The sequence below is a fragment of the Canis lupus genome, unplaced genomic scaffold, assembly GCF_011100685.1.
Source record: "Canis lupus familiaris isolate Mischka breed German Shepherd unplaced genomic scaffold, alternate assembly UU_Cfam_GSD_1.0 chrUn_S591H753, whole genome shotgun sequence".
Classification (NCBI taxonomy): Eukaryota; Metazoa; Chordata; class Mammalia; order Carnivora; family Canidae; genus Canis; species Canis lupus.
Genome location: NW_023331532.1, coordinates 27386 through 37985, shown reverse-complemented (window position 1 = coordinate 37985; position 10600 = coordinate 27386). Strand labels below are relative to the sequence as shown.

At 45.4% G+C, this 10600-nt stretch overlaps 1 long non-coding RNA gene across 1 annotated transcript; it reads left to right on the top strand.

Moving 5' to 3' along the window:
• Positions 1-1365: 1365 nt before the first annotated feature.
• Positions 1366-9273, top strand: LOC119879307. The gene is made up of 3 exons (XR_005387453.1): positions 1366-1972; positions 2883-2949; positions 8972-9273. It is a non-coding gene; the product is annotated as an uncharacterized LOC119879307 (long non-coding RNA).
• Positions 9274-10600: the final 1327 nt, after the last annotated feature.

Below are 10600 nucleotides of genomic sequence, written 5' to 3'. Positions count from 1 at the left end.
CAGCCGGTAGCCCGCGCCGCTGGCAAGGGAGAGGCGGAGCCCCGCCCGGCCCAGCTCGCCCCTCTGCCCCGCGGGTTCCGCGCGCGTCCCGCGTTACCCGGGTAACGCAGCGGGCGAGGCGGCGGGAGCTGCGCGCGCCGCGGGGTGGGGGTGGGGTGGGTGGGGTGAGGGTGGGGCGGCGGCCGGGCGGAGCGAGCCCCTCCCCTCCCCCCGAGAGAGATGCCGTCGTGGCCGCCGCCTCCCGGCCCCGGCCGCCCCTCAGGCCCACATAATCCGTAATTCAAGGTCAGTTTCCAACCAGAAATCTGTCGGCGCGGGAGGTTTTCCTTGGTGACCCTCCGAGGCAATAATTCTATTTTTTTTATAGATCAGTTAATATTTATTTAGAGAGAAAGTGCAAGTGTGGGGAGAAGGGGCAGAAGAACGGGGAGAGAGAATTCTTTTTTAAGATTTTGTTTATTCATGAGAGACACACAGAGACCCAGGCAGAGGGAGAAGCAGGCTCCACGCAGGGAGCCCGACGTGGGACTCGATCCCGGGTCTCCAGGATCACGCCCTGGGCGGACGGCGGCGCTAAACCGCTGAGCCAGCAGGCCGAGCAATCTCATTCCACTGCGTTTGTATGGTTTTAGGCAGGCCCCCAGGGTCCGGTACCCCTCCCTCCCCGCGCTGGTTTCGGGGAGCAGAGCCACCACAGGTTCTTCTGCGCTGCGTGTCTGGGGCTAGTCCAGCCGCCAGGCAGGCACTCGTGCTCGAAACCAGGCCGAAGACCCCCACCCCCCACCCCCACCCCCACCCCACCCCGCGAACGTCAGGAGCGCGTCCGCACTCCCGCAGCGCTTGCTGCACACCTGCCTCCCCAACCCCGGGAGCTGGAGCGGTTAAGGACGTGACGTAGTTCGAGGGTTGCATTGCTAGCCTGATCGAATTCCTCGCGGCCTCTTCCGTTAAGGTGTTAGCTCCCAGCCCTCTGCCCCTGGCGGCTCCACCTTCCCTGGTTATTATTCCCTGCTCTCGGGGGGTCTGCACCTTCAGAAGCGCACAAAAGTGGAGCTGGAGCTGGAGGCGACCAGGCGGGAGAGACGGGGCTGGGGGCTGAACGTGGCAGTTTCCTCAGGGCACTGATGGTTTAGAACCTAGCGTCCTGTCCTGGGAGAGGCTGGAGTCCTAAGCCTGAAGTCAGTCTCCCTAAGGGGCCCCAGCTCTTGGGAAAAGGGGCACAGTAGCATCTGGTCAGCCTTCTGGGGGGGTCTCAGTGGCAGGAAACCCACAGACCCCTCAGCCTGATGAACGTTCCAGATGTACTCCAGGTGAGGCTGCTAGGCGTCCCAAGAGCAGCTTCAGCCATTCCCACCTCATGTAAGAAGAAATCTGACAAATGTCAGAAATTTAGTTGGGTGTGGGGTGTTGTTTCTTAGGGATGCAGAAAAGAGACAGAAGGATTTGTGGTTCTGGTCAGTTTTATTCCTGTTTCCCTGTAACCCTGAGCAAAGTCTTTAGTCTCTAGACCTAAATAGCGTCATTTGTAACTTGATAAGCTGAGAACCACCTGTCGTTCAAAATACAGGTGCCAAAACTTGCTGTCTCCTCTCAAGCTGTTGTGGGGGAACCATTATGGGATGAGCAGTGAAACCTGTGCAGAGTGGTCAGATGTCAGAGTTTTTCCTTGAGAAGCTTTCTGGATGAGGAGGAAGGACGTAGGAATTCTGATTCTTATCAGCCCAGATGGCCATGGGGTACAGTGGAAAGAGCACAAAGTCCCTCCTAGGGTCAGAATTGCTATTCCCATTCATTGGTCATCATGGGCTAGCTGTTCACCTTCTCTGAGTCTCTGTACCTCATTTATTAATATTTGCCTTAAGGTCAAATGAAATATGTTGAAAGCTCAAAGTCCTTAATATGAAACGTGGGGGGTTACCTTAAAGCCTTTGTTGAGAAGTCAATATTATCACCCTGGAGATACTCTGAAAAAGTAAGATGATCATTTTATTCACTTGTGGATGTGAGGCTAGTGTCTGTAGAGTTAACTCCCAACCAAGGGTGCCTGGGCTCTGTTCAGATAGCTCTACTTCTCTATATTTGTGGAATATCTGCCATGCCCGATACGAGACAGTGATCAAGGCAGCATAGGTCCTGGGGTGCCTGGCTGGCTCAGTCCATAGAACATAAGACTCTTGATCCTGGGGGTTGTTAGTTCCAGCTCCAGGTGAGATGTAGAGCTTACTTAAAAAAAAAAAAAAAAATCTTAAGAAAAGCTGCATGGGTCCTTCCCTGGCAGAGCTGACCCTGTATTGGGGGAAACAAAGAACCACTTGCCACATTTAAAAAAATTATTATGGTAGAGGATCTCCTGAGTGTAGGCTTGACAAACAAAATACAGGACACCCAGTTAAACTGAAGTGTCAGATAAATTTTAGCATGAGTATGTCTCAAATATTGCATGGGACCTTACAGTGCCTTGTAGGTACATTAAATGTTTAGAACTTACCCTAAGCCATTGAAGAGGTCTTACCAAAGAGAGAGAATCTGTCTTTTGTTTTAAAATATTGTTCTGGTTGATGTGTGGAAAATGGATTGTAGTAGGGGATAAGACTGGAGGTCATTTGGGTGAAGTAATTGTGGTATGAAAAATACGGTGCAGTGCTCTTTATTTTCCCTATGAAGGGTTTTTAAAATTTCTCTTTTCCAATCTGAGACTTGCGTGCAATGCACCTGTAAGGCACTAGATAAATGTAAAATACCTTAAAGTTGTAGAACCTAATTAAACCCAGGCTTCTTTAATGAAAGCTGCTTAATCATGATTTGACCCTGTGAACTTTCAGATGTGTTTTTTGAAATCTTCAGGATGGATAAGTTATCTTATTGTTTTGATTTTTTTCCAGTGTGGCACTCCAGCTTCAGCCACAAGCCCCCATACTACCCTGCCCTAGCTCTTGGACTGCAGTGGAGGTGGGCTTGTCACTTACATGTGGACAGTTTTGTTAGCACCTCAAATGATTCTTAAGCTCACTTTTAAGTCCCTAGAATTGATATCTGTCACTAAAAATTATATTTACTTGCAGCTATCATTTTCTGTTAATGTATTTAAGTGTCCCAATTGAGAAGTATTTAAGATACTTGAAGTCAGGGGATCCCTGGGTGGCTCAGCGGTTTGGCGCCTGCCTTTGGCCCAGGGCGCGGTCCTGGAGTCCCCGGATCGGTCCCGGATCGGGCTCCCACGTCGGGCTCCCACGTCGGGCTCCCACGTCGGGCTCCCACGTCGGGCTCCCACGTCCGGCTCCCACGTCGGGCTCCCACGTCCGGCTCCCACGTCGGGCTCCCACGTCGGGCTCCCGGCATGGAGCCTTTCTCCCTCCTCCTGTGTCTCTGCCTCTTTCTCTCTCTCTCTCTCTCTCTCTCTCTGTGTGTGTGTCTATCATAAAAATAAATAAATAAATCTTTAAAAAAAAAGGTACTTGAAGTCAGACAAGTTTTTTTTCTGGTATTTAGTAAAGAGCAGGAAGTTTCAACACAGTTTTTAAAGCCTTGCACATCTAAATGTCCACTACTGTCGGCACCCAGAGAAAAGGCCATTTCTTGGTTACCTGCCTCTGCTCCTTTGCCATTTGCCAGTTCAGCAAGAGTTCAGCGCACACACTCAAAGGCATTGTTCTTCTCTCATGCATCCATGTGCTTTTTCTCCCGACTCACACCCACTTGGCACAGGTGGTATGATCTAGTAGTGGTCAAGAGCTTTGGCTCCAGAGTCACCTCCTGGATTCGAATACCAGCTATACAGCACACAAGCCCTGAAAACTTGGGCAAGTTATTCAACCTTCTTATTTCTCAGTTTCCCTAGCTGTTAAAAAAATGGGATAATAAAAGTATCCTATAAAATCATTGTGAGGGTTAAATAAGGCATACATTGTATGCACATAGCGCTCAGTATGAGTTAGCAACTGCTCTAGTTGTGTTTTTCTGTAGCTAGGATGTGTATCTTTCTGCATCCAGGGTGGCTGAACTAGTACTTGCCATAATTTTGCTAATTGACATATATATGTGATCATAATTGGACATTAAGAAGAACTCAGAGGGGACGCCTGGGTGGCTCAGCGGTTGAGCATCTGCCTTTGGCTCAGGGCATGATCCTAGAGTCCCCGGATCAAGTCCCGCATTAGGCTCCCTGCTTGGAACCTGCTTCTCCCTCTGCCTATTCTCTGCCTCTCTATTTCTCTGTGTCTCTCATGAATAAATAAGAATAAAAATCTTTTAAAAATGGTGAAAATGGGAAATTAAAAAAAAAGTCAAAGAGGAGTAAGCACAGTAACATTATGTTTGAAGCCAGTTCAAGCTCCCCTCGCTCTTTTGAAATATGGAAGACTAAGTGACTTGTTCCAGTGAGTCTTGAAAGAATTTCTTCAAACGATGATGATAGCCTTATGCTCTCTTTGTTGCTTTCCCCATAGATGATAGAATTACCCATGTAGATCAGAGGAGGGGACAGTCCTCATAATAATTCCCTCAAAACAAGAAAAATGCAAACAAACTATTATGAGATATCTTGTACGCAATCTGATTGATAAAAGTCCATACTTTGATAAGAGGATACAGGAAAATAGGCCTTGTATGTTTTTGGTGACAGTATAAATGGGTACAGCCATTTTGGAAGATAATTTGGCAAGATTTGCAGACATTTAAAATGAACATAATCTTTAACTCAGCATTTCTATCCCTGGATGATTATTCTATATCGCTGCAAAATTACTTTATAAAAGGGTATTTATCACAGTGTACTAAAAGCAAAACATTGTCTTCAATAAAGGACATCTAAAAACACAGAATATTGGGGATCCCTGGGTGGCTCAGCGGTTCGGCGCCTGCCTTTGGCTCAGGGCACGATCCTGCAGTCCTGGGATCAAGTCCCGCATCAGGCTCCCTGCACGGAGCCTGCTTCTCCCTCTGCCTGTGTCTCTTCCTCTCTCTCTATGTCTATCATGAATAAATAAAACCTTTTAAAAAAACACAGAATATTATGTGGCCACTAAAAAGAATGAGGCAGATGTTTATGGACTGATGCAGAAGGATTTTCAAAATGGAATGCTTAATAAAATAAACCAAGGTGCAAGGCAGTATGTCAAATATGTGGTCACTGTGGGGAAAAAAAAGGAATTTACACATATCCTTATATATGCATAGAATCTTCCTGGAAAGATACTGGTAGCATAGGTTGCCTTTGGGGAGAAGGACTGGGAGACAGAAATAGAGAGGGACTTCCTACTGTATACCTTCATTGACCTTTTGAATTTTGAACTAGTTGTATGTGTTACCTCTTTTTAAACAGCATTTTTAGGGACACCTAGGTGGCTCAGTGGTTGAGCATCTGCCTTTGGCTCAGGGCGTGATCTGGGAGTCCCAGGATTGAGTGCACATCAGGCTCCCTGAAGAGAGCCTGCCTCTCTCTCTGCCTATGTCTCTGCCTCTTTGTCTGTGTTTCTCTTGAATAAATAAATAAAATCTTAAAAAAAAAAATAGGGACGCCTGGGTGGCTCAGCTGTTGAGTGTCTGTCTTCGGCCCAGGGCATGATCCTGGAGTCCCAGGATCGAGTCCTACATCAGGCTCCCTGCATGAAGCCTGCTTCTCTCTCTGCCTATGTCTCTGCCTCTGTGTGTGTGTGTGTCTCATGAATAAATAAATAAAATCTTAAAAATTAATAAAATAATAAATAAAAATAGCTTTTTTTTTAAGATTTTATTTATTCATAGAGACACAGAGAGGGGCAGAGACACAGGCAGAGGGAGAAACAGGCTCCATGCAGGAAGCCCGACGTGAGACTCGATCCTGGGTCTCCAGGATCACACCCCAGGCTGCAGGCGGCGCTAAACCGCTGCACTACCAGGGCTGCCCAAAATAGCGTTTTTTTTTCATATGCAGGTGGCCTAAAAGTTAGAAAACAGGAAACCCAGGTGAATCCTGAAAAATGGTAATTACTATTACATGTGGACATCAGGAAGAGTGGATAGAATAGAACAGGGTCTGGGACTCTGGGAGCAAAGTTGTGTCACTTCATAAGTGAGACTGTTGTTTTGGAAGTTGAGTTATATCGGTGAACAGAACATACATCCCTGTATTCCTGGAACTTCTATGGGATGGCAGTGCAAGGAGACAAACTATAGAGGGACTGGGGTTCTAGGAGTGCCACAGGCAGGTTGTGTTACTTAATATATTGGTCAGATAAAGCCCACCAGGAGGATTTGGGCAGAGAATTCTAGGAGGTGGGGGAGTTGGCCCCATGGGCATCTGAAGGGAAAGCATCCTAGCCAGAGAACATAGCAATACAAAGGCCCTGAGGCATGAGTAGGTCTATGGAACATACGGAGAACAGCAAGGAGGTCAGTGTGGCAGGAATAGGAGTGAAAAGGAGAGCAGCTGATGATGTCAGAGAGGTAATGGGGCCGGATCCCATAGGACCTTGTTAGTGCTAGCATTCACTGACTTCTTATGCTTTGTTATGTTGCACTTGTATTTAGTGTATTATTTAATCATCACCTCAACTGTTTGGTTGAAAGTTACTGTCCCCATTTTATGAATGAGAGCATCTTTAGCAAGGATAAGCTTGCCTGAAGATACATAGCTAGTGGAAAACTGGGACTTAAACCCAAGTCTGTGATTCTGGTCTGGACATTCATCCCTGTGCTGTTCCGTGTTTTTTAAATGCTAAGGGAGAACCAAGAAATGGCTTTGAGTCCACCCTTGAGCCACTGCTTAGAAAAGAGAAAAGCTGAGGGGTAGAGTTCTCAGAAGATGGAGGAACCCACAGAGTCAGAACTGGTTGAACTTTCTTGTGATAAACCTTGGAGGCTCCATCGTCTAGTTGAGCAAGGCGGGCTGACTTCCCTGCCCCTAGTATGCACCAGGAGTTACAAGTGGAGCTAGAATTGGGAGTGGGGAAAAGAAATAAAGCTTCGAGGCTAAAGGACGCGTGAAGCCGTTTGGAGTGTGATGACCACAGACTCTGTTGCATTTCTCAGAACCAGCCAACTCTTGGTAAATGATTACATGAGAAACTGACAGTTGACTTAGTTTCTTGCAGGGAGCACTGGTGCTGGATAAGGTTTCCATTGTCTAGAGAGGGCCAGTTTGGTTGCCCGGCAGCCTTGCTGGGAGTGCAGAGGTCTCACGAAGCAGGCTGGCCTGAAGAGTGAGGGAAGCTAGTGGCTTTGAACTTCAGTAATAAATGACAGGCTGTTCAAAGGTTCAGCTGTCAGGGCACCTGGGTGGCTCAGTCAGTTAAGCATTTGACTCTTGATTTTGGCTCCGGTCCTGATCTCAAGGCATGGGGAGTCTGCTTGAGTTTCTCCTTCTCTCTCTCCCTCTCCACTTCTTTTGTGCTCATGCTCTCCCTCTGTCTCTCTCTCAAAAAAAAAAAAAATCTTAAAGTTCAGCTTTCTTTCCACCTCCCGTTCCTGGTATGAACATGTATTTCAAAGGAAGTAGTTGATCTAAGACAAACCAGTAATGGAAGCTTTAAAAAAAGGTCTCCTGTTACTAGAATATAACTGTACCTAAATGCTGTAGTTGTCTGTCTCTGCTCTCTCCCATAGCCAATATTTAGCAAGTGTCTACTAAGTGCCTGGCCAGTGCTCAGTGATTTGCAGCAGTGGAGAGGACACACATGGCCCCTGCATGCATAGAATGGGGAGGGGGGAGGCTGAACATAGAATGGTAAACAAATTATAAACGTTATCAGACCATCCATAGTAAGTTCTGCACAGAGATTTCAGTGAGCTGGCCTAGAGTGTGAATTAGGGGTACTTTTTTTTTTTAAGATTTTATTTATTTATTCATGACAGACACAGAGAGAGAGAGAGGCAGAGACACAGGCAGAGGGAGAAGCAGGCTCCATGCAGGGAGCCCATGTGGAACTTGATCCGGGGTCTCCAGGATCATATCCCGGGCTGAAGGTGGTGCCAAACCGCTGGGCCATGGGGGCTGCCCAATTAGGGGTACTTTAAATTGGATGGTTAGGGATGCCTCTCTGGAGAGCAATTCGTCTATACTGCTTGTGTTCACAAGTAAAAATAGGTCTTTTTCTTTTAACATTGTGCAAATCCATTCCCTGATTGAGATTTCGCATAATATTGCTTATGTTGATAGGTCATTGTTCGGGGAGCAGTATTTTCTTCTGGGGAGGGACTCCTACAAATGTTGAGATTATGATAGTTGAATTCTCCTAAAGTAGTTCTCTTGAGGTGATATGCAAAGTGGGGATGAAGTAGGCTCATTGTATACAATGAATTTTTCCCAACTAAATGAAAGAAAATGCTCATACATCTCTAAGTTTGTTGTTGTTGCTTTTATTATTTGAAATGATGTGGCTGCAGTTTGCAGAAAGTTCTTTTTATGCCCAGTGGGGCATCCTCTGTTAAAAAGACTTCAGCCTTCTCTGTAAGACGGAGGTCTAGCATGTCTTTTCTTTCACTACCACACAGAAAACAAAGAGGGCAGCCAATAGTATCTTCAGACTGTGGTAAAATAACCCCCTGTCCCAAATGTAAAGCAGAGCTGGTCCTATTGAAAACAACAAAAGGAAAGGCTGCATGGCACGATATGTAATGCACCTGCTTGAATGTCAGATCACAGGGTGCAAATCAAAACAGGGCAGCTGTTGAGGGCCTAGTCATGTTTCTTAGAATTTATGAGAAAAGGTACCCAGGGTCTGCAGTTAACAAAAACTCTTACCAAGGAGCAGGTGAGGTTGCCCTGTTGAGAGGCAGGATCCACTCTCTAAGTGTGTTCAGCTATGTGGATTGGAAATGAATGTATGGAGTGGCTGGATGTTTTTCTTCCCAAGTGGCAAGTCTGGATGCTAAAATTGTGTCCTTCAGGAACGGCGTTTCCTAGTACTTGGGAGATGCAGACAAATGCTCAGTTTTCCTAAGCTTCATAACACACATTTCTGTATTATTATCATATCTGCTGTTTCTTTTTCAGCTTGGAGGAATATATGTGTGAACCACTCATGAGGCATCTGTTTTGTTCCAGACATTGTGCTCTCCTGTATTTTTGTTACCATGCACACTACAAGTTTAACAGGGAACTGTGAAAATTATTTTCACCAAAGTAAAACATTCAGAGAAATTCCCTGACTTATTTTGGTGATGTACAATCACTCCAAAATATGTAGGCCTTCTGGGAAGAGCGATGACAATCATTGCACCCCTTGCTCCAATACGGCAATCAGAATACTTTAGGAATACATTTTGTCAAAAAAATAAAAGAATACATTTTGTCAACCAGTGTTCATTCAGTATATGCCCCAAGCCTAGCCCATTTACTTTTTCATTAATGACATTTATTGTATATTTCTGATTAGAAAATCCATTTGTTACAATCAGAAAAAATTGATTAATTGATTGATTGAGTTATGAGAATGTGAGAAAGGGTGAGCAAGGGGAGGGGCAGAGGAAGAGAGAGAATCTTCAGGCAGACTCCCTGCTGAGCACAGTGCCAGACTTGGGGGCTCCATCCCAGGACCCTGAGATCATGATCTGAGCCGAAATTAAGAGTCAGTCAACTGACTGAGCCACCTAGAAGCCCCCAAATTAGAATTTTTTTATATTGAATAGAGAATTTTAATATTTTCATAAGAAGAAACATTAATATTATGGTATGTACTCTTTTGGGACCTATGTGTATATTTAAGCCCATACATGGAGTGCATATATATGTATGTTTTTATATATACTTTTAGAAAAAGTTTATTTTTAGTGATCTCTATACCCTATGTGAAACTTGAACTCATGACCCCAAGACCAAGAGTTGTATGCTCTTCTGACTGAGCCAGCCAGGCACCCCTATATATACTTCTTATTGACAAAATTAGGCTTTTCATGTATGGACTTCTGTTCTCTAGTGTCTTCATTGACTAATTTTATTTTTATTTATTTTTTATTTTAAAGATTTTATTTATTTGTTCATGAGAGATACACAGAGAGAGAGGGAAAGACCTAGGCAAAGGGAGAAGCAGGCTCCATGCAGGGAGCCCGACGTGGGACTCGATCCCAGGTCTCCAGGATCAGGCCCCGGGCTGAAGGTGGCACTAAACCACTGAACCACCAGGGCTGCCCCTTCATTGGCTAATTTTAATGGCAGAATGCAACAAAGTTGAGTTCCTTGCTTTCAACCCAGTCTTTGCAGGTCAGGCTGTTCTGCTCAGCTTTTTTTCAGCAGTGAGTTAAAGATCAGAACTGCTTCTAGTTTGAAAATCACCATCTTTGGAGTTGTGTGCTTTCAGCCACATGTATAGGAGAGGTAACTAGGTAAACTTGCAGAGTGGTTCTTTACTGACTTAGACTAGAATGTGACACATTTTTACTCACATTCCCACTGGGGAGAAATACAATCACAGGATCCTAACCTAATGGGGACTGGGAATACAGTCTCCTTGTATGTGCAGAAAGAGGAAACAGTGTAGCCTATGTATTATATTGTTTCTGCCCCATCTCCTTTATCTCATTTAACGTTGTATCATGGCATTTTCCCCAAATCACTAAATATCCTTCAAAATCATGATTTTTTACTAGCTACAGAGTTTTCCAACAAATGCACATAGCATTCTGT